The sequence below is a fragment of the Anomaloglossus baeobatrachus genome, chromosome 6 (genome assembly GCF_048569485.1).
Source record: "Anomaloglossus baeobatrachus isolate aAnoBae1 chromosome 6, aAnoBae1.hap1, whole genome shotgun sequence".
NCBI lineage: Eukaryota > Metazoa > Chordata > Amphibia > Anura > Aromobatidae > Anomaloglossus > Anomaloglossus baeobatrachus.
In genome coordinates, this window is record NC_134358.1 from 120665195 (window position 1) to 120691008 (window position 25814).

Here is a 25814-nt window from a genome sequence, read left to right on the forward strand (position 1 = left end):
TATAGTCTGGGTCCCCCATCACTAGTCAGCGGTCATTTAACAATACATATTATGTAGTGCAAATCCAGGAACATAATGCTTATAAACAACAAGCACTGATTAGAAGGGGTCATCAGCAGTAAATCTGCACATTACACGGTGCCCTCTTACTTACATGGATGTCGTCTTTCTGGACTTCGTGCAGCACTATAAACTCTATAGTAGTCGGCCAAGGTAATCAGAGCTTGATCTGAATAATCATCCAACTGGAAGGTACACAGAATGCTACTTTGTAGCTGTACGCCATTAGCGGTGAATGGTCTCTTTGTGGATGTGAAAGTAAAAAGGGAATCAAGAAGCATGACATGGGATTTACACAAGCAGAACTAAGTCAGCATTCTGTCACCTAACAGTACGTTTGTTTTTTAGTTTGTTTTTCAACCACTGGACTTACATATTGTTACAATACTGCAAACTGTGAAAACACAGAGCGGCCACATTATCATAAAATTATTAGGTCGTGCAGTACCAATTCAAAGGGTGCGTAATTATTATAATACCTGAAGGAACCAGTTAAGCGATTGCCGATCAGCTACATGCCAACAGCACTTACATGGGGATAGAATGACAGTTAACATTATTGTTCTGTGCGCATAGAATATTATTGTCCTTAAAATTCTTATTTCTCGGCAGCACATGTAAACAGGACGTGCTGCCTAGAAATAAGATTTTTTAAAGTAATCCTGTTTAAACTGGCAGATTATTGGGAAACGAGCATTCATATAACACAATGCCCCTATATAGATCATGAGCCCCCCACCATAGCCCCCTATATACATGAACCCCCACACAGTCCTCCTATATACATCATGAGCCTCCAGTCCCCCCCCTATATACTGTACATCAGGAATCCCATTTATACATCATTAATTCCCACAGCCCCATATATACATACATGAGCCCCCCCACAGCCCCCTAATATATATATATATATATATATATACACACATACATACATACACACACACACACACAGCCCCCTATATAAATTAGGAGCCCCCCCACACAGTACCCTGATATACATTGTGACCCCACACAGGCCCTTATATACACCATGAACCCACGCACAGCTCCCTATATACACACAGCATGAGTCCACACACAATCCCACTATATACATTATGAGCCAAAAAAAAAATAAACGCAGGAAAAAACGCCCCAACAATTGACAGACTGCAGATTTTTCTGCACCAAACCTGCAAGGAGAAAAAAAAAAAAAAAGCATGCGCACAACACTTCAGAAATCTAGACTGCTGATTTCAGAATAGGTATGCAGATTTCTCAACAAAAAACAAACAAAAAAAACAACACAATGTGTGCCATAGCCTTTTCTTATTGATTACTGCATAAGCTGAAAATATTGCGATATGCTATTTAGTAGGTGAGTAGCGTGGGGGCGTTTTCCCCAGACTAGTCACCCTACTAATCATGTTATAACATTATTTGCACGACAGTCATCACAGCCAACCCTTTGTAAATCTGTCTCCTGACAATGCGCAGCGAGCTGGGTGTACACACCTCAGCTTCAATTGGTCCGAGTGTGACAATGGTGAAGTAGGACTGAGACAGTCCCCAGATTTTCAGAGCTGGCGGAGTCCTGCTTCATCGCTGCAGTTCTGGACATGCGCGGTGCACTGATGAACGTTCACCTGGCTTAGGCCTATTTCACACGTCAATGAAAAACAGATGTTTTTCAGACATGTTAAAAACGCATATGTCGCGCCCAGGGATATGGGGTACTCGGTCCCAGGCAGTGTCTCTCTTGGGAATGTCACAGTGGTGGCCGTTGCCCGATTCCGTGCCCTGGACCCTTTTTTGTAATGGGGGTGTATTTACATGGAATTAATGTTCATACAGGACGCCACTTGCGGTTTTGCGGCTACAGATATGGACCCGCCGCTACAGAATGTCAGTACTGGGGCTGGTGGTAATTGCAGCCTGGATGGTAGGCCCTCCACAAGCAGGACCGGGCCCCAGAGGATGGGTTATTCGACGGGCGTCGGAAGAAAGTAGTCCACACAGAGGTATAGTGCAACTGGTTTTACTCACTGCTGGTTGCTGGTAACAGGATACCCGAGGCCGGCTGGTTTCACCTTTGGGTCCCCTTCGTCCCAGTGCCAGTTCAGTACTCTGGTACCTTCTTCCCCTGCACCTGTCTCTGGTAAATGGGTCCCAGTGGCGTAGAGCAACTGGGGGTCACCGTCCGGTGGATTGTCCACTTCTGTCCGCCTGATGGTAGCGTGAACCCTGTGGGGTTGGAGTCTCTGGTCCCGTCTCTGGTTCTCCCTTTGCTACTGAGTCTTCGGATTCTTAGGTTCAGCAAGGTCCTTGATGGTCCCCTCGCTGTGCAGGTGTTGATAGGTCAGCTTGAAGCTTTTTCCTGTCCTAGGGTCCTGTACCCAGTCGGTGCGTAGTTCCGGGAGTACTCCACCGGCAACTACTCTCCTGGGTACCAGGTTGCTGTTAACCTGAGTCAGGACGTAGCTTCGCTTCCACCTTCACTCCTCTCCTGCTACAGTCTGACTACTCTCCACAGTCTGCCTCTCCCATCTGGTCAACTAATGGACTGGTCTGGCTCCACCTCTAGGCTGCCACCCATTGGTCCGACCCTAGCTATGTACCATTGTATGGGAGATTGTTGGGTAAAAACTGGGATTAATTGGGTTTTTGGTGTTACCGGCACTGGGTCTCTGGTCACTAGGGGGTAGGCCCTGCATCCTTGTGGGGATGCAGAACCTTGTAGCACCCTGATGGCTTTAGGGGCGCTACACATATGTCCCTCCATGTGTCATGATTCACGTCACACGTGGGTTTTCCCATGTGCAATCCATGATAGCACATAGAAATCAGGCAATTATACTCACCTGTCCACGCTTCTGCTGTCCGTGGTGCTGATCTCTCCCGCAATGTTGTCTCCGGCTGCCGCGGTCTCCCCTCAGCTACTTCTGGGTTGGCTGTGCAGTGCATAAATGCATATGCATTAGAATAATTAGCCGGCCAGGAAGCAGGAGAGAGCAGCGGCTGAACACAGTGTCACTGGAAAGGGGTGAGTTTAAAAAGCTTTTCATTTTCAATGTAAGTTTTTCTGGTACGTGTATCACAGCTCACACCATAATGTGGTCCATGGGACATCAGTGATGCCAGAAAAAAACGGACATGTCTCCGTCACGGACACACGTGGGCTCCGAACGGAGACATGGTCAGTGAAAAAATCACTGATGTGTGCGCAGATCAATTGATTTTAATGGTTCTGTGTATGTCAGTGATTCTGGTACGACGTATAAAAACTGTCACAAACGTACCAGAATCACTGACGTGTGAAACAGGCCTTAGAAAGCATTTTCAGGAAGGCAGAGATTTGCAAAGAGTTTCATGTTAGTCATATCCATTAGCATATCATCACTGCCGTTATAAAAATGATTTTTTTTGCATGTGTAGTAATCAATAAGAGAATAAAATGGCCTTCTTAATAGGAAGGCATAATGGTACAATAAATATATGGTGATGGTTTTGGGGTCCTGGGACTGCTGTAACAATACCCTGAAAAAAGAAAATGGTGATGAAAAAAAATATATATATATAACAGCCTTCTGTAGTTTGGAGACTTTATATAATGTTTAGACAGAATGTTTCTTAATTGCCCATTGTTTATTAAAATAATTAACACAAAAAAATAACCATGTTAAAATAATATAAATTTCCTTTTCCAAAAGTAAATCACATTGTCTGACTCTACTATATCCACAAGCCGGTCTCTGTTCTCAGATTAATGTTGAATAATTTGCGGATTCTTGGCAACGATACAACACAATTTGTTTTAAAGAGAGTCTTTGTTTTCTAATAAATTAATGCCTTTCTGAATGATGTCTGATGCCATTTAGGCAACAAAGAATAACATAGCTGTCACACTGAAAACAAAAGGGTATTTTAATTTTCCTAAAAATGACGGCATATTATACATTCAGTGATTTGACCACGGTCTCATACCGATCAGCCCATTTTTTTAACTATAAAGAGATATGAAAAGTCACACGTCACTCGTGGACGTTTTGTAACAGAGGGATCACATGCTGCACATTAGCAAGTAAGAAATTTAATTACGTGATTGAGGTCGGTCTCCAAGCAACAGTAATAAATGACAATCTTAAAAAAAAAAAAAAAAAAAAGAAAAATACAAAAACACTGTTCCTTTATTTGTTAATTTTCTCTATAATTTGAATAATATGCTTTAATGTGTCTACTCCAATTTTAACAAATTTCTTTTAAATTCTGATCCGTAATGTCTTAAGGCATTTGATAAAAAGGCACTTCCAGCCAGGAAAGCCTAACGAGATAGGCTGCTTTCACGCATCCGGTTTTTGTAGTGCGGCTCAATCCGGCTCAAAAACCTATGCAACGGATGCGGCGAAAAGAACGGATCCGTTTCATAAGTTTTTCCATGCAGCCCGTCCGTTTTTTGACGGATGCGGTTTGATACTGAGCATCCGCAGTTCAAAAAAACGCATCCGGCGGCCGGATGCAGTTTTTGCCGCAGGTTGCCACATCCGGCGTCCATAGGCTTGCATTGTCCATAGGCGCGATGTGTTTTTCGCCGTACAAAAAAACGTGCCAGGCAACGTTCCATCCGGCCGCCGCATGGGCTAAATATGCCACATCCGGCAAAAAACGGACGCATCGCAAGCCCATGCGGCACAATACGGCGGTAATGCAAGTCTATGCGGAAAAAACGTAACCGGCGGCAAAAAAAAACTGTTGCGTTTTTTCTGAAAATCGCCGTATTGTGCCGCTCAGCAAAAAACGGATGTGTGAAAGCAGCCTTAAAAGACCACAATGCACAACTGGGATGATGGCCATGCAGAATAGGTGAGCTGACCTTGTGGATTTCAGAGGGACTGGCCAACTGTCTAATACGTATGCGATTTCCTATGTCCTGGCTACTCTCCCCCAGTGGAAGATACCAGGGAAGACTACTAGAGCATTATAAGACACTAGTGGCATAACTAGAGTCTAATCGGCCTCAGTGCAAAATTTGAACCTTGGCACTTCCCCTATACCCCGAAATGTTGGTCAGATGTATAAACCCATGTAGCATTCTAAATCCTATAAAGGACATATGAATTTGTCCCCTCTCTCCCATTATGTAGGTTCCCTATCCTGGCCCTTTCTGGTATGCTTGTTCCCCATCCTGGGCCAATCCTAGCATACATGTTCTCGATCCTGGAATACATGTTCACCATCCTAGTATATATGTCCCCCATTCTGTTAAACATTTCCTTCCAGCTCTGACACGGTGTTTAAATACATAAAAAAAATAAATAAATAAAAACAATCCTACTCCCCTTCCCTCCACTCCCCCAGCACACGGCGCCCTCTTCTGAAGCCGGCAACTGACTTCGGCATGCAAGCAACGGGCAGCGAATGATGCTACTGTCATTCAAGCCAGTTACAGGTGCTCTGACGTGAGCTGCCGGCTTTTGCTTGGGCATGAACCTGACAGGTCTCTGTGCGGTAATACTCTTCAGTTGAATGTGCTTCCGAGTAAACACATCCAGCTGAAATATGTGCTAGCACCAGCGGGCCCCATCACCCTGGGCCTGGTTGCGATAGGTATGCCTCTGTAAGACACCCATACACATTACTTGGCTTCTGGAAGAATGATTTTATCTCCCATGACGTCCCCATAACACAGAAATGCTTGGCCAGAGATTTACATGTTTTCTATGAAAGAGCTGCAGTCAGCAGGTTTATGGCAGCAAATGAAAATGGTCTTCAAAGGGATTATTCTACAAAATCACCAATCCTCTAATTTCAGCTTTACTACCAGAAACCTACTTTAATCACCATAAGGAGTGTGAGTTTAATACAAAGTATATAGTATATTAGAAAATGACATATTCCAATAGAAGTGTAACAGAATGGGAACGCAATAGTTTAACCCCTTCACACTACAGCCATTTTCTGTGTTTGCTCTTTCGTTTTTTCCTCCCCTTCTTCCAAGAGCCATAACTTTTTTATTTTTCAGTCAATATAGCCGTATGAGGGCTTTTTTCGTGGGACAAGTTTTGAAAGACACCATTTATTTTAGCATATTGTAGTGGAAAATGGGAACAAAAATTCCAAATGCAGTAAAATTGAAGGAAATAAAAAAAAAAAAAATGCAATTCCACAGTTGTGGTTTTTTTTTTTTTTATTTACTATGTTCACTATATGGTAAATCTGACCTGGCAATGTATAGTTTGTTTTTCATTTCCTATATATATATATATATACACACATACATATATATATACACATATATATATATATATATATATATATATACATACATACATACACACACACACACACATATACACATATATATATATATATATATATTTCACTTTTGTCGCAATTTTTCAAGACCCATGGACGTTCTCATTTTTAGGATCTGGGACGGTGTGGTGACTTACTTTTTGGTTCCCTGAGCTGACTATTTCACGGATACCATTTTGGGGTGGATACACTGTTTTAATCGCATCTCATTGCATTTTATTCCAATGTTGCGGAAGCCACAAAACAAATTGTCGATTTTTAATTTTTGTTACACTGTTTACTGATTGGACATCTGTGAAAGCAATAATACCAAATAAGTGGATTTTTTGGTGTGATATAATTTCAATAAGAGTGGTGATTTGAAAGTGGGTTGTTTTTTTTTCCATACAGTTAAATACTTTTTTTTAAATTTTTTTTATTGTATTTAACTAATCCATTTAGGGGACTTGAATGTGCAATTGTCCAATCGCTTCTGCTGTACAGAGCAGGCCATCAGCAGCAGCACCGCCCTGTACAGTTGAAATTATGATCTCCTATGAGATCACAAGGAGGATCGTCATGACAGACACAGGGGTCATCAGAATGACGCGCTCCCTGCCGACACATGTTAAGTCCAACTGTCGGAGATTGACAGTGAAATTTAACTGATTAAAAGCTGCGGGCGGATCTCAGATCCACCTGCGTCTGTTAGAGGTACATGTTGGCTGATCAAGTCAGCTGTCATGTGCGGGCAAAGATGCGGGATCGGCATGCAAGCCCACATCACAGGCATAGGACATACACGACATATGAATGCAAATGTCATATGTCATGAAGGGGTTAAAGGGAACCTGTCACTAGAATTTTTGCTATGAAACTAAAAGAATCCCCTTCTGCAGCTCCTGGGCGGCATTCTATAAAGGTTCCTCTTGCTACTGGCCCCCTTTCAGACCTAAATAAACACTTTATAAAATCTTACCTTTTGGTATGCTAATGAGGTCTGCTGGCCACGGGGGCGGGCTTTATTACGTCCGTTATTCCCCCTCCTGCCGCTGTTCGACGTCCCCAGTGTTGATTGACATAGATGAGGCCGCGGCCCTCATGTTACTCAGTGCTCCTGAAGTCTCGCGCATGCCCAGTGGCACTATCGCGGGACTGGGCACTGTTCAAATAGCAAGCGCAGGTGATGTTCTTGCGCAGGTGCGAGATTATGGGCGGGTACTTGGATGACGCTGGTGATGACAATGTCATCACCAGCGTCATCCAAGTACCCGCCCATAATCTCGCGCCTGCGCAAGAACATCACCGGCGTTCGCAATTTGAAAACAGTGCTGTCCAGCGATAATCTCGCGCATGCCCAGTGGCACTATGGGCGGCTACTTGGATGACGCTAATGATGACAATGTCATCACTAGCTTCATCCAAGTAGCCGCCCATAATCTCCCGCCTGCACAATAACATCACCGGCGCTCGCAATTTGAACAGTGCTCAGTCCCGCGATAGTGCTCCTGAAGTCTCGCGCATGCGCAGTGGCACTAAGTAACATGAAGGCGGCGGCCTCATCTATGTCAATCAACACAGGGGGACAGCGAACAGCGGCAGGAGGGGGAATAACGGATGAAATACAGCCCGCCCCCGTGGCCAGCAAAGCTCATTAGCATACAAAAAGGTAAGATTTTATAAAGCTTTTATTTAGGTCTGAAAGGGGGGCCAGTAGCAAGAGGAACCTTTCTAGAATGCCGCCCAGGAGCTGCAGAAGGGGATTCTTTTAGTTTCATAGCGAAAATTCTAGTGACAGGTTCCCTTTAAGGCAGTTGTCGAGTTGCCTTTTTTACAGTGATCAGCAAACAAATACTATAAAACACACATAAAAGTCTCATAAAATGTCAGATCATCATGAAAAAAAACAACGGAAATCATTACAACATATCTGGGAATACAGCACGAGTCATTCATGTTTGCCCAGCGTGGAATGATCCTGGGACACATTTTTTGGCAATCTGTTACATATGGGAAATATTTGGCTTTATGTCACATTGTTCTGACTCCAGAAATGGTACATTGCGTTTTCAGCACTACAAAAGGTATGTTTCTGAGCTGATGTCAAATTCCACTGAACCCAGTACAAAACTTTACAGGAAATATTGTAGGGAGCTCAGGAAGGGACAAATTTCCCTTAAAGCGGATGTAAACCCGAGAATAATATCTATAGAAAACAAAACTGTCAATGTCTCATCTTAAGAAGGTCATCGGAGTCACTTATCTGTGATGAGCTCCTGAGTGTCAGAAGAACATATCTGTAAATGTGTGGGTTTAGTCACTGAAGCACAGTGATGGGTGGGCAGCCAATGTCATTTCTTCGGAAATTATTTTTAATTACGCTCTTAGGGGCCCACATGGAAGGTGAAGGGGCAACACAGGCTCTCCAGGGCCTATAAGATGCACACTTTGGTACATACACCCTTCCTCGGTTTTATGTTTAGACATGTGAATTCGCTTTGTACTGGATGAAACTGAATGCATTTACTTCCACTAACATAGATTTCATCTTAGTCAGTACAGGCTGAAGCTTCCTGCACACCATAAAGAGGATTTCTCTTTAGCGCTAATTTCTCAAAATCAAAAGTGGATAAGAATGTGTTTCAGATTCATATTTAGATATGTAAAAGGATAGAAGAAGGGTTGCAGAGTTTGCTGAAAGGATAAATGGGTTGCCTGCTAAATTCGACAACTCATTTTCAATTGTCCTATTACATTACCAAGGGTTAACATAGGAAGGTTGCCATCTTGGAACACTTTATTACAGCAGAGAGCTATGTGGCTTTCTGATATGTCCATGCATTATATCTCAACAATATCATAAACATCTAAAAGGCCACATACACAGTCGGAAATCCAGAATTAGGTTCACTAAGTATTACGTTGAATTCACACATCCATGTATAACGTTCCAGTATTCATGTACTGGCCGTGGGCCTCTAAATCTAAACTCAACAGCCTCATAGGTATATATAGAATGAGACTATCAAATATAGATTGGAAAATCTGCAGTCACTCCATGCATCATGGTCCATGTTCAAACTGTGACACGGATGTGTGAATGTGTGGCGCCCTTGGCAAGCCAGGACGTCACAAGCACTACACCAACACACCCCACACTCCCGGTCAGGCACACCTAAGTCAGACAAAAACCCTTGTTGTCTCCCTCCAGGGGCTGATGTCCACACCAGGGGGTGGGCCAGGCGGTTGGTCCCGCCCACCGAGGAGTTCACAGTCCTGGAGGCGGGAAAAGAGAGCAGATAGTTTTGCAGTGGAGTTGAGTTTGGAAGTTAAAGTGAGAGGAGAGTGAAGTGGTAAAGAAGCAGACAGAAAGTGGTCCGGGTGTGTGGCGGAACAGCAAGGTTGGCAGACGGTGGTGACCGTCTGCAGGAGAGGCCTATTGGAGCTAGCCGTAAGGACCGTGGACGGGCGGTGGCCCGGCGGTACCGGACCGGTACGCAAAGAGAAGCCAGCACCATCCGGCAGGGGCTTACGGACCCTGACAAGGCTAGGAGTCGCCGTGCAATTTGTCAAATCCGTCCTGGGTTTCCCAGCAGCCAAGTCCCGACAGAAGGCAACAGTCCAACCGTTAGAGGGAAACAGTCACCGCCAAGGCTAAAGTTCCCAGGGCCAGAGCCTGCGGGCAAAAGGGGCTCCTTCAGCAACCTTCAAGCTGGGGAGCGGGTTACCGGTGGGAACCCATTGGAACCGTCTACACTACACAGGTGCAGGGAAAGGCAGTCACCATCAACCTGCCGGGAGGAGAACAGCACAGCGCTGCCCCCGCGACCCTGCACCTCACCAGGCCCTGTAACCCGCCTGCCATCCATCCCTACCCCCTCACCGGGCCCCGAGACAACCAACCCCCTACCCACGGAGGAGAGGACTAACATCCAGGCTGCTCCCTGTCATCGCTCCCAGGATCCCCGTCCAGAGCAGCGGTGGTATTACCAATCTCACCACAACCGTGGGTGGCGTCACGGACAATATCAAATCCCCACAATCAAAGCCCCTTTTCACTCACGGGTGAGGAACGCCACTCGAGTCCCCAGGATCCGGCCCACCGCTCGAGCCACCACCGAGCAGCAGCATCCGGACCCGAGCAGTGGGAGAGCGCAGCGTCCCCTCCTCCGCCCGCGACAAATGCAGCATCATGTGGTGTAGCATATTGCACTACATCGATGTATTTTTGGGCAATATATGAAGCAAATTTTTGCCTAATTTTTCAACTATATTCCTTTTGCATTCTTTTTTAAACATAAAAACCCCAAACGCACTCTATTTTTCCTAGAGAATGCCATAAACATTAATATGGCCTTTACTTGGCTAAAAGAAAATGAAAATAAAAAAAATAAAATATGCAGATGACCATCATTACCAATTTCTATTCCTTATTTATATGTCACTATTGACTTTTAGGATTGTTACATCCAATAGATCAGGAGTCTCAAACACATGGCCCCTCAGGCCTCTTCTTGCGGCCCGCAGGGCAGTGTACCCCGTGAGGATCGTGGCCGGTCACGGTACCCGCAGTAGTCAGCGCTTTATTTCATTTGAATGAACTGCTGGTGTCGCGCAAAGCTCTCTGCAAAATCATACCTATGGCAGCTGCCGGCCAATCATAGCAGGCCAGCATCTGACGTAGTGATTTGACGTCAAGCACTGGACTCTGATTGGCCAGTGGTTGCCATTGATTTAGGGCTGCTAAGAGCTCTGCACAGCGCTAGAAGTCAATTGAAATTAAATAAAGTGCTAACTACTGCGGCTCCCATGACTGGCCGCGATCGTCACAGGGTCCACGGGCCGCAAGAAGCAGGAAAGAGTACACCAAGGGAATGGAGGACAGGTGAGAAAAATCTTTTTTTTTCCTTTTATGTGCATATGTAGAACGGCATATAAGAGGAAATTGCTTTGGGATGGGACTTTACTATAAAATGTAGACTAGAATGAACACATTACTACAGGAAGAGGACAGGGGTGGGCACATTAATACAGGAATGGGCGCAGGATGGGCACATTACTACAGGAAGGGGACATTACTACAACATGAGGACCCCGTGGGAAAATAACCACAAGACATTGGCCAAAATTACTATATAGTGCTAATTGTAAAATAATATTACTTACAAAAAGGGGATAAAAACGTAAAAAAAAAAATAAATAAATTCTAAATAAAAGCATGGAATCTTATTTTTGCCATTAAAACTGCTTTTTTATAGATCAACTAAAACAAACAAAAAAGGTCATGTTATATGTTATAGCCACATCCGTAACGATTCAAGCTATAAAACTGTACCATAACCCATACGATGAATGCCATTTAAAAAAAATAAATAAATTAAAACAAAAAAAGAGAAGAATTCAAAGAAAGTGATATTAACATGTGTGTATATATAAAATTATGTGGTATTATTAAAAATGTCACTTTGTAATGCAAGAAAATGCAACCCCCCCAAAAATATTTTTTTTCTATGTGCGGCTCATATACTCAGTTCCTGCAATAGTTATAACCAGAGATCATATACTCTACCTTCTGAAGAGTCCATTTGCATATTTAATTTGCCAGAGGAACTTTGCATGGCCTATAAGTCTCCTTACACCAGCATGTCACTCTCCACAAGGAAAATGTTCCTCCTTCGACCCCCAGTTGGATGCCTGTCATCTAGCCAAATCCAATCACCTGCTTTGCCAAAACAAATGTCTGCACATGGAGTTTATGGTTTGGCTTCTTATCCTAAGCCATGTGGCAAGACTTTTCAAAGGGTCCATATTGACTTTTAGGGCCACTTGTGAGAGCATCGGAAGGGATTTACTAATGACCCTCTGCTGCGGTGTCAGCCAAGGGTCATGCGACTGTGATGCGGTCTTACGATCGGATCACAGGAGCAGAGAAAATGGAGGGAGCACTTTCTCCACATCTCCTCCGTTGTCTGTCTCTGTGTACACCGCACTGCAGTGGCATAACATGCGAATGTAGTGCGATTTTACACATGCGTGAGCCGAGACTCGGTGCACAACGCAACATGCTGCGATTGCACCGAGAGCACTATTCGTGCCGTAGAAAATTAAGCAAGAGGACACTGTCCCATAGATTAACATTTTTTATCAGATCGCACATGAAAATCGCAAGTGGACATGAGCCCTTAGGATTATTACATCCAATAGATGATGCCAGAGATCAAATCCTCTGCCTCCTGAAGAGGCTATTTTCATATTTAATTTCCCAGAGGAGCATTGCATGGCTTATAAGCCTCTGTCCACATGGAAAAAAATTCACTATCTATAAGTCACTGCCTTCACTTTCTCGTCCCTTTCACCTTTACATATAATATAAATGTAATTGAAATGCTTATGTTCTTTTATTTTATCATTGGGGTAAAAGCAGAAAAGTCATTTTTCTAGAAAACAAATACAAGATGTAAAAATCGATCATATAACCATGCTATAAAGTGTAATGTCTCTTGCACAGTGAAAAGATCACTCAAGGTTGTGTACAGCACCATTCTTAGAAATGTGAAGTTGTTCTCCACGATTTCACAAAATTTGCCTTTGGCTAGGGAGTGTTATAAAGTAAAGAAATAGGCCTATATTACTCCGTACATCCCGCGCCGCTCTGGTTGTTGCGGACAGTATCAGAAGTAATGCACTTGACCATTGAAATTGGTGTTCGGCACAAGTGACCTCCAGAGAGCAGAAGACGTCTGGAATTCAGGGGGTAACGCCTCTTAATTTTTTATAACATTTCCAACCTTAGGGCATATTTTGCAAGATCATAAAAAACGTCTTTAATTTTAATGGGAAGTAAACTTAAAATATGCAAAGTGTATTGAAATCTTCCATTTACTACATTGTATTCTAAAATTAGAGCAATGTGCATAAAGATAAATCATTAACCTAAATATTATCTCCGCACAACATTCTTCATTCATCTCTGTGTACACTACCTTAACACAAGCCATATGAGCTTTGTTTTAGCAACTGTTCAGTAACCCAGCAAAATATTGAAACCCAGCTGTACAAATGGCCACATGAATGAAACACTTTGCATGTTGAGTCATAGCTGACCGGCAGAGCAGACAACATCCTCATTGACACAAGGTTAGGAACCATGTGCCTGTAATAAACAGGAGTGGGGTTTCTGCTGCGCTTTACACCCTCAGTACCATATATAAAAAAAAAAAAAAACGAAAAACCTGTAAATGTTGTCAATTTTATACACTACTTTTTATATACCTACTAAATGTAGCTAGTAAGGGTCTGATGACATGGACCGTCTGGTGGCACGAAGCGACCACCGATAGGTAAATCTTTAAGTTTCTTAAAATGAGCTTTTGAGGTTGCACATCTTCTGCATCTATTAAGTAAATTAGGTTACTTGCAATTTTTGGTGAGTTTTTTTTACATGTGCTTTTATTATGTTTTTGATGCTACATTTTTTTTTGTCTCTTGTTGGTATATAATAATTTTATTCATTTAGTTAGCGCTCTTAATTCCACAGCGCTTTACATACATTGTGAGCCCCAATGGAGACAGTATTGCCAATCTAAATTCCCTATCTGTATGTTTTTGGAGTGTGGGAGGAAACCAGAGAACCCGGAGGAAACCCACGCAAACACGGGGAGAACATACAAACTCCTTGCAGATAGTGTCCTTAGTGGGATTTGAACCCAGGACCCTATTGCTACAAGACTGCAGTGCTAACCACTGAGCCACCGATATATATCACTTTAAATAAAGCTGCTTTGTTTTTGATATTGTCTGGTTTTTGGCTTTGACAAAACGTTATTGATACAGTCACAAGCAAACTTCCACAGTGGAAACGCACTAAAACGGCATATCTGTTTTTTTTACCTGTGGATTCTCTGCACCTAATACAATTCTATGGGGAAAATTTGTACATAAAACTCAGCGTGCCCACAAGAGAAATGGACATGTTGCAGTTTTGGAACACGCACCGCAGGTCAGTTTACACTGAGTAAAAAAGAATGGCAGGAGATTTCTATAAATCCCATCTCTTTTGTGAAACAGTAAAATGTTTTTTTGTTTTGTTTTTTTTACACAGCAAATAAATGCAGCGTCAAAAATTCACCAAAAACTCATTGGGGGCATACCTCAAAGAGAATCTGTCAGTAGGATCAGTCGTCCTAAGCCATCTATATGGAGTTGTGGAACATAGAAACTTTAATAAAAGGATACCTTGATACAAGGCTGCCGTCAGGGCATGACTAGTGTATGGGGCCCGGTGAAGAAGGGGGCCCGGTTGGCATGGGGTAATTACTTAGCTTTATTGAGCCCAGGGCCCCCTTCTTCACCAGGTCCCAGTCACAGGTGCAGCAGTGGGGCCTGGCAGTGTCACTTTGGCCACTATAACACATGGCTAAGTTGCAGGCGAAGCGCTTCAGAGGCATACCATGCAAATTAGCCATGTGCTTTAGGCAAGGTCAGGAGCATAGCAGGGCGCCGGTGTGTCATCCCGCAGCCCAGCCCAGCGTGCAGCAGCGTGATGAGGTCATCCCTCTGAGACCTCCTCACACTGCTGCAGGTAACAGAGCTGCGGAGATCACGGCGAGGAAACGGACAGCAGTGTGAGACACGTAGATCAGGAAAGAAGACTTGATCTTTGATTATTTCCTCTTTAAGGCCCTGTGCGCACTGGAAAACGGAATTTTCTTAAGAAAATTCCGCAGGGTCTGAAAGATTACCGCACCCGCGGTAAAAAAAACCCGGCAAACCGCACCCGAAAACTGCAAGCGGTTTGCCGCGGTTTTAGCGCGGCATTGTTCGCGGTATTGCCGCGTGCGGGTTGGTACATGTGTTTTATAGATAGAGGGATAGATAGAGGGATAGATAGAGGGATAGATAGAGGGATAGATAGAGGGATAGATAGAGGGATAGATAGAGGGATAGATAGAGGGATAGATAGAGGGATAGATAGAGGGATAGATAGAGGGATAGATAGAGGGATAGATAGAGGGATAGATAGAGGGATAGCCGTGGGAAATGCCCTGTAATTACCTCTCTGCAGTCTGTCTCGCTGCGAGGCTGCATTCAGCGCTGTGTGTCAGTCGCGGCTGGATGCAAGCATCACAGGATGTGGATTATGCCGGAGCTGTGTGTTTGGGAGGGGGTTAATAAAAGGGTGAACGAGGAGGCTTGTGTTTTATTTAAAATAAAGGATTTTTCGGTGTGTGTGTTTTTTCACTTTACTTACGGGTTGATCATGTCAGCTGTCTCATAGATGCTGCCATGATCAAGCCTGGACTTAGTGGCGACGATCCGCCGCCATTAACTCCTTATATTACCCTGATTGCCACCGTATCACGGCAACAGGAAGAGCTGGGGACACTCCGGTACTGCCGCATAATGGATGCGACAGTCCCTGGGCAGCTGCGGGCTGATATTCTCGGCTGCGAGGGGGGGGCATTAACCCTGCACCTCGCCCTCCCCAGCCTGAAAATACCGGGCCGCCGTTGTGTGCTTACCTCGGCTGGACGGTAAAAATACAGCGGAGCCCACGTGTTTTTTTTTCTATATTTCCATTTGATTTCTATGTGTATTCTATATGTCTGTGTCTGTGTGTGAAAGCGATCTGTGTGTGTTCTATGTCTGTGATGTGTGTGTTCTATGTCTGTGTGTGATATGTGTGTGTTTACTCTCTGCTCCGCTTCCTCTTTCTGTCAAAATGACATAACTTCCCTGCAAACCGCAGGGCAGTGCTGAACATTACCGCAGGTAAACCGCAAAATACCGGAGGGAATAACGCAGGAAAATGCAATGAACCGCACAGAATTTGCTGCCTGCATTATTTCCTGCGGGATTTCACGATTACATTGCAGTCAATGCAGTGAAATGCCGCAGCGACGTGTGGAAAAGAAGTGACATGCAATTGTTTTTGTTGCGGGAATCCCGAAGCAAAACATGCAGCTGTCAAAATCACAGCATTTTTTTTCCCATAGGTTTTTCTGGTGATTCACTGCAGAGAGGTTATGAACATTTTCTGCAGCGAAACATGCACCAAAACCGCAGGAAATCCACGGCACAAACCGGCAAGTGCGCACAGGGCCTAACAAACGAAAATCATGAGACTTTGCAAAATATTTTAAAACCTGGCCACAAAACTGGTTTCTCCACTTCTTGGATTGCCTGTCTAAACTGTCCTGGAATGTCTGGCAGACCCCCAGAAACCCCATCAATTTGGGAGACAGCATCATAGAGGTGTGGAGGAGACACAAGTACACAAAAACTGTAATCTAGACATTATCAGATGGCAACTATGTACAGTTGACATGTGTGATGTGTACAGATATAAGGCTGTGACTTCAGGATGCTCGGTTCGATCTTCCTCTAGGCCAGGGGTGGGCAATTAAATTTCTCATGGGGCCGCATGAGAACTTGGGATCCTATTAATGGGCTGGACTGATATACTTGACTCAATTCTACCCAATACTGTATATATACATACACATAAATATGTGTGTGAGAGATAAAGATATATAGATATATATATTATACATATATATACATATATATACATATACATATATACACATACACATATATATATATATATATATATATATATATATATATATATATATATATATACACACACACACACACACACACACACACACACACGTAGCGGGCGGTGAGGAGGGTGTCAGCACTGCGCTCCCCCCTCTGCTCGGGTCCGGCTGCCGCTGCTCAGTGGTGGCTCGAGCGGTGGGCCGGATCCCGGGGGTTCTCGAGCGGCGCTCCTCGCCCTTGAGTGAAAGGGGATTGGGTTGTTGGGATATTGTCTATTGTCCGTGACGCCACCCATGGTTGTGGTGATTTGTTAGCACCACCGCTGCTCGGTGTGGGGATCCCGGGAGTGATGGTGTGAAGCAGCAAGTTGTTGTGTTGCCCCTCCGTGGGTAGGGGTGGTGATCCCGGGGCCCAATGATGAGGTGGGAGATGCAGGGCTTGGTGGGCGCAGGGACGCGGGGGCAGTGCTGTGCCTTGCGGCACTGTGGTACTCACTCAGCCTGAGACGTTGACACAGTTCTCGGTAAAACACACGGCTGGAAAGACGGTTCCCACGGACGGCTGCACTTGCCTTCCCCAGTAGGTGACGGTGATGTCCTTTTTCCTGCACCTGTTGTTGTTGATGGTCTCGATGGGTTCCCACCGGTAACCCGCTCCCCGGCTTCAAGCTGGACCGGAGGAGCTCTACTCTTTGCCCGCAGGCGCTGGCCCTTAGAAACTGGTGCCCTGGCGGTGGCGGTGTCTCTACTGTAATGGTTGGGCTGTTGCCTTCAATCGGGACTTGGTTGTTGGGGGAATCTACGTCCCCTTCACTGACGGATTTGGCAAATTATGGCGACTCCTAGCCTTGCCGGGGTCCGAGAGGCCCCTGCCCTGGTGCTGACTGTCCTTTGTACACTGCTCCAGACCGCCGGGCCACCACCCGTCTGCGGTCCTTCCAGGAACTTCCAAACGGTCACCCCTCCGGACAATCACCGCCGTTGCTGACCTTGCTGACTCTGTCCTGCACACAGCTGGACTAACTTCAGGCTTTTCTACTCTCACTTTTACTCTTTTCTTCTTTGCTCCACTACTACTTCACTTTCACTTCACTGTTTACTCCTTCCTCACTCAAGCTCCCCCCTGAGCTGACTCCTCTCACTTCCTCCTCCAAACTCTCTCTTCTCCTGGTTCTTCCCGCCTCCAGAGCTGTGAACTCCTCGGTGGGCGGAGCCAACCGCCTGGCCCACCCCCTGGTGTGAACATCAGCCCCTGGAGGAAGGCAACAAGGATTTTGGGTTAGCTTTGGTGTTCCTAACTGGGGTGTAGGGTGTGGTGGTGTGATGACCTGTGACCCCTGGCTTGCCCAGGGCGTCACACACACACACACTACATCACTATATACTGCACCTGTAATACACTACAGCACTATATACTGCACCTGTAATACAGTACAGCACTATATACTACACCTGTAATACATTACAGCACTATGTACTGCCCCTGTAATGCATTACAGCACTATATACTGCCCCTGTAATGCATTACAGCACTATATACTGCCCCTGTAATGCATTACAGCACTATATACTACCCCTGTAATACACTACTGCCCCTGTAATACATTACAGCACTATATACTGCACCTGTAATGCATTACATCACTATATACTGCCCCTGGAATGCATTACAGCACTATATACTACCCCTGTAATACACTACTGCCCCTGTAATACATTACAGCACTATATACTGCACCTGTAATACATTACAGCACTATATATTGCACCTGTAATACATTACAGCACTATATACTGCCCCTGTAATACATTACAGCACTATATACTGCCCCTGTAATGCATTACAGCACTATATACTGCCCCTGTAAAGCATTACAGCACTATATACTGCACCTGTAATGCATTGCATCACTATATACTGCACCTGTAATGCATTACATCACTATATACTGCACCTGTAATGCATTACATCACTATATACTGCCCCTGGAATGCATTACAGCACTATATACTGTCCCTGGAATGCATTACAGCACTATATACTGCCCCTGTAATGCATTACAACACTATATACTGCCCCTGTAAAACTACATCATTACATTCCCATATACTACATCACTACACCCAAATATTACACCAGTTACCCCCCCTCCCTCTTCCGCTCAGGTTATTAGTGACCACTCACCTCTATCTCCTCAGGCACCTCCATACAGGTCCCACACTGAGCTGCTTCTTCCCTGGTACGGGCCCTGGCTGCACCGCTGTTGTTCTTGTACGACCCCTGCCCCCGCCGCTGCGTCTCTCTGTCCAGGCACCGGCCGGTGCCGCTTCTCCTGCCGGGCAGGAAATTTTCAAATGACACACACGCGCTGTACTACCGACATCAGGGCGCGCGTGTGTCACAGAAAAAGCTGCCGCAGGGAACAGAGGACCGATCCTGAAGCTCCGCACAGTGTAGCAGCGGAACGCAGGAATCTGTCCTCTGTTCCCTGTCCGGCAGCGTTTTCTGTGACACACGTGTGCCCTGATGTCATCAGTATAGCGTGCGTGTGTCATTTGAAAAGTTCCTGCCCGGCAGGAGAAGCGGCACCACGTCTCCAACTCTGATCTAATGGGCGGGCCATATATTGGTCCACACCCAGCTCACTGGCCAATTCCATATATTATATTGTAAAAATACTAAGCCAGAAATTTACAGAAATGAGCGCCCAATATATATCGTAGTATGGGGATATTTTCCTTCAGAAGATTTGAATATATAGCATGTGATGTAAAAGCCTGACACCCCTGCATGTAATTGGAGGCATTCGGGGTCACAGTAGAGTCAGAAGAACTTGGATTGGAGCCTTATTCTGGCTCCATTTCAAAACTGAATATTAATACGGCCACATGTATAAGATCTTATTGTTGTACATTAAAAAAAAAAAACACAAGCCTTAGACTGCAAGCAGCCAAAAATGTGACAACTATGACATGACACCAAAGAGGAAGAACAGAAATATTCTAATTGCAGCATGAAAAATGTAACTATATAAAGTAAAGTGACGAGTCTCAGATGCCGTCAAAGCGGCACATAATTAAAGAAAAAAATGTATTAACATAACTCGGCATTCAAACTAATTAGAAAGAACGATTAGCTGGCGGGGAACTTGTATAGTGGCATTGTCTTTCTATTAGTAAGAAATAACTATTTGGCTGTTGTTATTTAAAAATGGAATTTTCATTAAACTTTGATATTTGCTAAATCACTAGGCAGATGCCTCCTGCTCAACAAGAGCGATACAAAGGAATATTAACTTGTTTGCCATCATTTACAAGATGACCTCCTGGACCCTGGTGCAAAATCCATACCTGAGTCAACACCTATATAATACTATAAATGACATCATGCTATACTAATAAGGGGCCAGCTGTCGTATGAGTGTAACACTGCATAGAGTGGATTTTCTAGAGACTCCAATACTGGAATGGTACGGCAACCAGTGACATTATGGATAGTGACTATACATAATTCTTTAAAAAATTTTAAGCCTGGTTAGATGGCCATAAAACTCAAGCGAGTTGTTCACAGAAGGTGGACGTGACTGACTCCGTGTATAGCTATGTCCATCCACATAGTGGATGAGCGCAGGAGCTGCCGCTTATGCACATGCACTAGTCTGTAAAATGGACCAGATTTCTGCATGGTGCACTTTTTGTCACATGTAAAAAAAATTGTTAATGTGCACTAGTACACTGGATCAGTGTGCTGTATGTTAAGAACATGGATGACACAATGACCGAAACGAGCACTGAAGAGTTATTCTGGACTCCTAAATTTTTTCCTCATGGGTCTAAGTGCTTACCAGCATGTAGTTGCTAACTACCAACCTTTTCTACCCTTTCACAATGTCTTTGGGCTCATAGCCCTCACTGGTCCTGCTGGCGATTCTCCTGCTGTCTGTAACGTCATATTGACAGAGCAGCTCCTTCTCTTCTGCTCTGTTGTTGGGGCATGACTGCCAACGTCATGCCGATTGACAGCCGGCTTTCTGCTACCTAACAACGGGGAGCTAACAATCGTGGCTTCACAAGTGACGCACCATCATCAGAGCAGAGTGCAATTGAAAGAGCTGCTTTATCAATATGAGGTCAAAAGAAGCAAGAGAATTGCCGCCTGGGCAAGGAGAAACGGCAGGTAGTTAGCAATTACCTGCAGGTAAGTTATTATCCCCATTGGAAAAAAAAAAAAAAAAAAAACTCCCGAATAATCACTTTAGGCTATGTGCACACAGTGCATTTTTATCATGTGTTTGCATATTTGAGTGCAGTTTTGTCAATGCGAATCCTTATGTCAGCAAAGTCAACAAGAATTCTGAAGATTTGTGCACATGTTGCTTTTTATTCCCTTGCATAATTGTAGCAGAAAAACTGCATCATGCCAATTCTTTCAGCATTTTTGCCAACAATTTTCTACTCCAAATGTATGAAAAAAAACAACACTTTTTTTCTGCCAGGAGATGCAGATTTGCTGCAGAAATGTTTGCAACCAAATACTCAGCGAGTGCACATTGCCTAAAAGTTCTGAAAATGAAAGTTAGAATGCAATTAGCTTCACTTTTTTTTATCTGCTTTAATTTTCATACATGAAGCTAAATCACAAATGTCAAATTCACATGACCGTATAGTTTCGGTCTGAATGCGGATTGTGAAAAACACACTGCACTCGGACTAATGTTATTTAAATGAGCTTTTCAGATGTGTTTATTTTCTCACAATCTGAAAAAAAACGCAACATGCACTAGCTTGTTCTGTAGGCCGCATGAGACTCACGTATTCAAGTCTATAGAAGCACACAAGAAAAAAAAAGGAATCAGATCCCATATAGATCAGCCGTATCATCTGATTTTTACACATAAATTGCAATTCTTTAACATATGAAACTGTACATGGTGTTGTAAATTTTAATAACTACTGATTGATAAAAATGGATGCCATATGGATGACAATTCAGATTAAAATCACCGGTTTTTATTCTGGATGAAATCCAATTTTTTGGCATGGTAGTGTGAACCTAGCCTAAGGCCTCGGGTTCCACTTGCATTTTAAATGGACAACTGCAATCCGGTAGATTGGTAGAACATCTGATATCATTTGCACCAGTGTTACACTATGGGGCAGTGTCAATTTGTGATTCTTTTCTCATGTTATATCAGTATGAGAAAAGAATTCCAGCATTGTGCATTTGGCAGCGAGTCTCGGCTCACATCCCCCATACAAGTCTATGGGTGCGTATGAAACATGGCACTGCACTCGGATGTTATCTGAGTACAGTGCGATATACGGCGAGACAGGTTGTGGAGAAGTGGAATAAAGTGACCTCCCAATCTTCTCCGCAGCTATGATCCAATCGCAAGATCGGATCACAGTTGCATGACACTTGGATCACACTCGCAGCAGAGTCTGAGCCGAATGCCATTGGTATATCGCATCTGAAGTTGAGCTGAGGCTTAAGAGGATGGATTTTCATGAATATGGCCTAATCTTTATGGCTGTGTGCATACAGTGCAGAAACACATCAGATCTGTATATTAGCTTGTGGAAAATTTTCTGTTTTACAATGCCAATGATTTTAAGAAATCTCATGGATATGCTGTGAAATAAATCCACAGTGTAAATTGAAGAGTTCTGAAACACGTCAATTTACGCAACGCTTATAGGCAGATCCGAATTTTCATCTTTTAGTATGCAACAAGCCACAAAAATAAAAAGAAAGTGAATGAAAGCTTTTAAAAATACTACAAAATCCAATCTCACATTGTTAAAAAGTGCAGACGTGCATTTACAAACCTTTCACAGGCCATGTCCATTACAATTCTAGCCCTCATTTGCTATACAAGCTCATTTAAAGAAAAACAAAAAAAGCTATTAGTCTATTATGAAACAATTTTATCAAGCAACATGAATGATAAATTCATAGTAACAGTTCCCACCCTTTGTGCAGCAAGACAAATGTGTAAGATCTACTTGTAATCCAGTGTTTGTGCCAATGAGGAGAACATTCTTCTCCCAGTGACATCACGCCGAGGCAGGAATCCCCACAGATCAGCAGATTACCTCTGCCCATGGCAGCCCCCACAATCTATATAGACAGGACATCCGCCATATGCTTTACTTCTAAAGTACATATTATTCAACTGTAAAACAAGTGAAAATCAAACAAAATGTCCCATGAAAACCAGAACCCCAGAAGATCACAGAAAGGCGTGCGAACTGGTGGAGGAAGGTTGAACTAGATGGACCTAGGTCTTTTTTTTCAACCTATATACTTTATAATACTATATGTGACTCCCAAATAATTAGTATCAATAACATGCACCAAGTGAATGAAGATGTTCCTAATTTCTATCACTAAGGCTACTTTCACACATCCGGATTTTTGTTCTGCGGCACAATACGGCGTTCTGCAGAAAAACCGCAACCGGCTTTTGTAACGCCGGTTGCGTTTTTTTTTGCATAGACTTACATTAGTGCCGTATTGTGCCGCAGGGGCTTGCGTTCGGTCCGGTTTTTGCCGCATGCGGCCGGATCGAACGTTCCCTGCAACGTTTTTTGCTCCGGCAAAAAACACCGCATCGCGCCGCATCCGGCCGCTGCGGCGCATTTTGCAATGCATACCTATGGAGGCCGGATGCGGCGCGATGCGGAAAAAAACGCATCCGGCCGCCACATGCGGTTTTTTCCACTGCGCATGCTCAGTAGCATGCCGCAACCGGGAAAAAACGGACGGGCCGCATGTAAAAACTTATGCAAAGGATGCGGTGTTTTCACCGCATCCGTTGCATAGTTTTCACAGCCGGATTGAGCCGCAGGGATCAAACCGGATCTGTGAAAGTAGCCTAAAAGGACAACTTTGCTACATTTCGTACAAGCGACCGTCCCGAAACGAGCCCCCTGGGCATATTATATGCTTTTCACGCCATATAAAGATTATTAGCATATACTATGGCACAGAATGGGATTGACACCCTATAAGAAGAATAATCCAACTCCATCTTCACTAACTGTAAGGTTCTTTATTATTAAAGTCAGAAAACTACAGCACACGCCACATCCCCTATGCTGCCTCTATGAGTTTCTTAGTCGTAAACCCTATGGCTTCTAGTGGATTTTCACTTCTTACTTTTCCTGTGACTATTGCTCAGTTTTGGAGCTATGGGCTCCTTCTACACCCACCATAACTTTCCCAAACTTGCAGAGAATCACCCTCCCTCATCCCACAGCAGCTCTCCTGCTTGTCCCTAAGCTCCTGAGTGTGACAAAGTTGTGGAAATCCTCCACGCTTCCCTCAGTCGTGACTTTGCTGGAGCAGAAAGGGTGAATAGGAGCATTACATACCATGCAGGCGCCTGTGAGGTTTGAACGGTCTTCCTCTTTCCTGGGCTTTGCCTGCTACAAGCTATGTGTTTACTAGTGTCTTTTCTGACGTGTCAGCAGAGCTCCTCCTGTGGCAGGCAGAGCCCTCAGCCCAGAGGCTCCCACTATGAGTGCTGCCGGGTGTATGCACTCAGCCATTGCATGTTTCCTGTTACATTACTCCATGGCCAGGAAGTTTGAGCTAAGAATATAAAACCTGTCCGGAATTTCACCTTAACTCTTTGCTTTGAGAAATTCAAAGCAGGCATAGGAAATAAGAGGATACATTGTAAAGGAAAGAAACAGTGAGCTGAATAAATAAGTGACTAAATTAGATCTTCAATCATTGACAAGTGGGTTTAATCATATATTGAGTAGCAGAGCGTCACAGGCAGCATTATGAGACATAGATTAGTATACTGGAAATTTAGAAATGGTTTTCTGGAGGGTTACCATACTAATACCAGAGGACGAGAAGCCACTGCGCAGGAAATTAATATCCTCGGACCATTTAACATATGGTTACACCTCACACGTCAGTATTTTTGATCAGTATTTCATCAGTATTGTTATGTCAAAACCAGTAACATCTGCAAAACACAGAACAGGTGTCAATTTTTCTATAAGGCCCCTTTCACATTGCGTTTTTCTCTACGTCCACAGGTTACATCGGGGCATCCGTCCGGACCGCCCCTCCCCCACTCTGCAAAACGTGCTCCGGACGCATGCGCCCGACAGGGCCATTCACTGTTATGGAGTGCACTCGTGCTCTGTTTTGTGCAATTTTGTGTACATATACGTTTCTGCAGACGGACACCCGAACGTAGACCATCTACGTTCGGGTGTCCGTCTGCAGAAACGTATATATGCACAAAATGGCACAAAACAGAGCACACGCTAACGCAGTGCGCTCCATAACAGTGAATGGCCCTGTCGGGCGCATGCGTCCGGAGCACGTTTTGCAGAGTGGGGGAGGGGCGGTCCGGACGGATGCCCCGATGTAACCTGTGGACGTAGAGAAAAACGCAATGTGAAAGGGGCCTAAGGCCACGTGCACATGTTGAGTATTTGGTGAGTTTTTTTCCCTCAGTATTTGTAAGAACTAGGAGTGGAACAATCAGAGGAAAAATATAATAGAAACATGGGCACCACTGCTGTATTTTTTTTTACCCACTCCTGGTTTTGTCTTACAAATCCTGAGGTACAAAAACTCACTAAATACTCATCATTGGAACATAGCCTAAGGCAACATGCACACGTTGAGTATTTGGTGAGGTTTTTACCACTGTGTAGCCAAAACCAGGAGTGGAACAATCAGAGGAACAGTATAATAAAAACACGGGCACCACTCCTGTATTTTTCACGCACTCCAGAAGGGACGGAGCATTGCCCACCCCCCCTCCCCCCGGGGCATTTGCGGAGGCCCTCATGACACTTGATTGGTGGGGAGGTCAAGGTGTCATGAGGGGAGGGGGGAGAGCGAGTCTGTTTTTTTAAAATAAAACAATGAGCAGGGGGAGG

The 25814-nt window shown here is 44.3% G+C and overlaps 1 protein-coding gene across 2 annotated transcripts in view; it reads right to left on the bottom strand.

The window, feature by feature from the left end:
• Nucleotides 1-24328, bottom strand: part of SGK3 (serum/glucocorticoid regulated kinase family member 3) — a 150338-nt gene extending 126010 nt beyond the window's left edge. For both annotated transcript variants that reach the window (XM_075353214.1, XM_075353213.1), the window contains exon 1: nucleotides 24276-24328. The gene's annotated coding sequence lies outside the window, so the exon portion shown is untranslated. The remainder of the gene's footprint in view (nucleotides 1-24275) is intronic.
• Nucleotides 24329-25814: the final 1486 nt, after the last annotated feature.